The following is a 4,793-nucleotide window of genomic DNA, read 5'->3' as shown; positions in this document are numbered from 1 at the left end:
CATATGTTTGCACTCATAGGTCTAACAGAAGAATAGGAGAAACCTAATGGAGGACCAGGAGAAGGGGAAGAGGGAAAGAGAGTTGGGGAGAGAGAGAGATGCAAAACTTGAGAGACTGTTGAATACTGAAAATGAACTGAGGGTTGAAGGGGAGGGGGAGGGGGAAAGAGGTGGTGGTGATGGAGGAGGGCACTTGTGGGGAAGAGCACTGGGTGTTGTATGGAAACCAATTTGACAATAAACTACTTAAAAAAACAAAATAAAATTACATACATGGCAAAAAAATAAAATAAGACTGAAATAAGGTGGTTTATATATACAATGGAGTATTACATGGCAATGAGAAAGAATGAAATATGGCCATTTGTAACAATGTGGATGGACCTCAAGGGTGTCATGCTAAGCAAAATTTTCTTTTTATTCCCCCTGCTCCCCCCCGCTTCCCCAGTGATTTAAAATTGTAAACAGCAATCTTAGCTCTGGGTGAGGGAGGTGTGCATATTTGGCCCGAGTGGCCTTCTTTGCTGACTCTTGCTTAGATCATTCCCTGTCCATACCCTGTGTGACTATTTCAGAGCCTTTCCTTACAAACTTCAGCCTCCTACCATGTCTTCACTCTCAGGTGAGAGCCTTGCTTCCTACTTCACTGGGACAAGAGAAACAATCAGAAAAGAGCACCCACGGGCCCTACCTGTTGCCTGTCGCCACACTCTTGCTCTCCTGTCCCATGCCATTGGTGCTCCATCTGGGCTTGCTCTTGAAGTCAATTCCACTTCTTCCTCTGTCTACTGAAGGAAATCTCTCCAGCAATGCTTACCTCTCTCCTGGATCACCCATATAAGCATTCGACTGTGCTGTCATTTCTGTCACCTTACAAATAACAAAGATGTCCTCCTCACCCTGGCTTCATCAGTTACCTTCCTGTTTCTCTGGTCCCACTTAAAGCAAAGCACTCTGACTTTTCTGTATACCCTGGCTCCAGCACTTCTGTCATTCTCTCTCTTTAGAGAGTTGGGGAGAAAGAGGGATGCAAATCATGAGAGACTATTGAATACTGAAAACGAACCAAGGGCTGAAGTAGGAGGGGAAGGGGGAGGAGGGAAAGGCGGGTGGTGGTAATGGAGGAGGGCACTTGTGGGGAAGAGTACTGGGTGTTATACGGAAACCAATTTGACAATAAACTATTAAAAATAAAATAAACAATTTTTTTAAAGAAACTGCCACTTAAAAAATAAAAGAGAATGGTTTTTAAAAAACAAAAGAAAAATGTTTTAAATTATTATTTTGAAATTGAGGCAGATTTCAAGTCAAGTGAAATTAACAGAGCTTCAGTGTGCAGTTCTGTAATTTTTCCAAATGAGTACTCCCACTACCGACCATGCAGACCATGATATGGACTATTTCCACAGTCCCTGAAAGTTGCCTCCAACCTCTGCAGCCAAGGGAGCCAGTTTTGATTTCTAACACCATAGACTGGTTTTGCCTGCTCTTGAATGCCTTGTTCCTTTTGTTTATATATGTGTATAAATGTGTAAAAATAAATACATATATGGGTTTAATATACTATATGTTTAAGTTTTATTTAGCCAACATACAGTGTAATACTAGTTTCAAGAGTTGGTTTCTTTTGTTTAAACCCTATTTTTGAGACTTAATTCATCCATGAATCAGTGATTCTTCCCTTCAGTTTTACTGGGAATTCCCTTGTTTAAAACATATCAGATGTATTTATCTATTCTCCTGGGGATGCACATTTTTCCTTTCAGCTCTGGGCTAGTAGCAATAAAACTGCTATGAACATTCTTATGGGCGTTTTCTTGTGAGGCTACATTTTAATTTCTCCTGGTTAAATTCTTAGGTGTGTGGCAGTCAGAAAGCCTTCTATGCCATGTGCCCTCTGACCACTAATGTATAAGAATTTCAGTTGCTCCATGTCTTCATCAGCATTTGTATTTGTTGATCTTTTTAGTGGTAGCCCCTATAGTAGGTGTGAGGCAGTATCACTGCATTTTCCCAGTGTTGATCACCTCTTCATATAGTTATTGGCAATTTGTATGGACTCTTTTACTAATTTAAAATAATTGTTTGCTTGTCTTTTTCTTATTGATTTGTAAGAGCTCTTTATATATTTTGTAGATAAGTTATTTTTTTGTCAGATAGATAGCCCAATTATCATCTCTCAGTCTGTGGCTTATCTTCTTTTTCTCTCTTTCTTTTTTGGGGGGGAGGATAGTGTCTTTTGATGAGTAGAGGATTTTAATTTTGATGGGGTCTAACTTACCACTTTTTTTCTTGTATGTTTGATGCTTTTGTGACTTGTCTAATCAATCCTAAGCTTGTGAAAATATTATCCTGTTTTTCCTTCTAGAATATTTTTAGTTTTAGCTTTTAGCCTGTGATCCATCTTGAATAAATTTTGTTAAATAATGTGAAAGAAGAGCCAGAGTTCATTTTTTTCTAGCTATTTTGTGTGGGTATATTTCTAAACCTCTTTTTTTCTGTTCTATTGATCTATTCTTTTTTTATTTAAAGTTTTTTCGTTATTTATTTATTTTTAAGAGAGAGAGCAAGTGAGCAGGGGAGGAGCAGAGAGAGAGAGAGAGAGAGAGAGAGAGAGAGAGAGAGAGAGAGAGAGAGAGGAAGACACAGAATCCAAAGTGGGCTCCAGGCTCTGAGCTGTCAGCCCAGAGCCTGGCATGGGGTTCAAACTCAGGAACTGGGAGATCATGACCTGAGCCAAAGTCAGATGCCCAACCAATGGGGCCACCCAGGAACCCTCATTTTCTATTCTTAAGTGAGTATCAAGAGGGCTTTGTAACAGAAGATTTATATTAAATCCTGAAACCAGGTGTTATAAGTCTTTTGTTTTCTTTCTAGATTGCCTGGGCTAGTCTAGTTCCTTTCATATAAATTTTAGAATCAGGTTGTCAATTTCTACAGCAAATCCTGTTGGGATTTTGACTGGGACTTCAGTGAATCCATAGATCAACTGAGGTGAGGATGGACATCTGTACAAGAGTCAAATTTATGAACGGAAGGTGTTTTTCCATTCCTTTATCTCTTCTTTTATTTTATAAATATTACATACTTTTCTGTATAGAAGTCCTGTACATTTTTTTGTTAAATTTATTTCCACACATTTGATTTTTTTCAATGCTATTGTAAATGGTATACTTTTTGCTATATTTCATCAGAAACAGTATTAATTATTTTAAACTGAATTTTTATCATGCAATCTTGTTTAATCAACTGATTTTTCAAATAGTTTGTGTATTTCTTTGAATTTTTTAATAATCATGTCATCTGCACTTAAGGACAGCTTTACAAATCCAAATTACTTCTTTTATTTATTTATTTTTTGCTTTAATGGACTATTAAACCTTGAGTACAATAGAATACAGAAACAGTCTGACAGGACATCTGCCTTGTTCCCAGTATCAGGGCTTAAAGGATTAATATTTCATCATATATATGATGTTAGCTGTGTGTTTGTCTCATGGATTCTGCTTTTTAGGTTGAGGAAATCTCTTCTACCCTCTGATTGCTGAGAGATTTTTTGTTTTAAATTATGAACAGCTGTTAAATTTTATCAAATACTTTCTCTGATTCCATTGAGAATATCATATGGTTTTGCTCCTTTATTCTGTTAAGCATTGAATTACATTGATTGATTTTTGAGTGCCAGCCAACCATGCATCCCTATGATATACCCCATTTGGTCACACATATATTCTCTTATTTCATATATTTCAGATTTAAATTGCTAATATTTTGTGAAGGATTTTTGTGTCTCCTCTTTTCTTGTAATATTATTGTCAGGTTTTTGTATGAGGGTTATAGTAGTCTCATAAAACGAGAATGTTTCCTCCTTGATGCTCTGATACAGTTTGTGTAAGATTGGTATATATTTCTGAAATGTTTAATAAAATTCACTAGTGAAGTCATTTGGGTCTGAGTCTTGGTTGTTTGCTTTTCTGTGTATGAATGTGTATAAAGTGGAAAGATTTTAAATGATGGACTCCATTACAAAAAATACAATGTTTTTTCTATTTCTTCTTGTGGCAACTGTGGGAAGTTGTATTTTGCAAGATACTTTTTAAAAAACAATTATCTAAGTTAATTGAAACTGTTGACGTGAAGTTGTTCATAATATTTTGCTATTATTATTTTATCATCTGTAGGACATTTCAGACTTTCATTTCATTCCTGGAATTTTCATTTTAGTTTCTTTTGTTTCTCTTGACACTTGTTATTTTATTAATTTTATTTCAAAGACACAGTTTTAACTGATTTTTTTCAAGGCTACTTTGTTTTTCTACTTCATTGATTTTTCTTACCCTCTTATCTTTATGATTTCCTTACTTTTCTATTTATTTTGTACTTAAACTGCTTTTGCTGTTTTTTTTTAAATAGTTTATTGTCAGATTGGGTTCCATATAACACCCAGTGCTCTACCCAAGTGCCCTCCTCCATTACCTTCACCTCTTTTCCCCCTCCCCCTCACCCGACCCACCCTCGGTTCATTTTTAGTATTCAATAGTCTCTCAAGTTTTGCGTCCCTCTCTCTCCCCAACTCTCTTTCTTTCTTCCCCTCCTCCTGGTCCTCCATTAGGTTTCTCCTGTTCTTCTGTTAGACCTGTGAGTGCAAACATATGGTATCTGCCCTTTTCTGCCTGACTTATTTCACTTAGCATGACACCCTCACGGGCCATCCACTTTCCTACAAATGGCCAGATTTCATTCTTTCTCATTGCCATGTAGTATTCCATTGTATATATAAACCACATCTTCTT

Source organism: Suricata suricatta, chromosome 3 (assembly GCF_006229205.1).
Source record: "Suricata suricatta isolate VVHF042 chromosome 3, meerkat_22Aug2017_6uvM2_HiC, whole genome shotgun sequence".
In the NCBI taxonomy this organism is placed as follows: Eukaryota; Metazoa; Chordata; class Mammalia; order Carnivora; family Herpestidae; genus Suricata; species Suricata suricatta.
Note: the sequence above shows the minus strand (reverse complement) of the source record.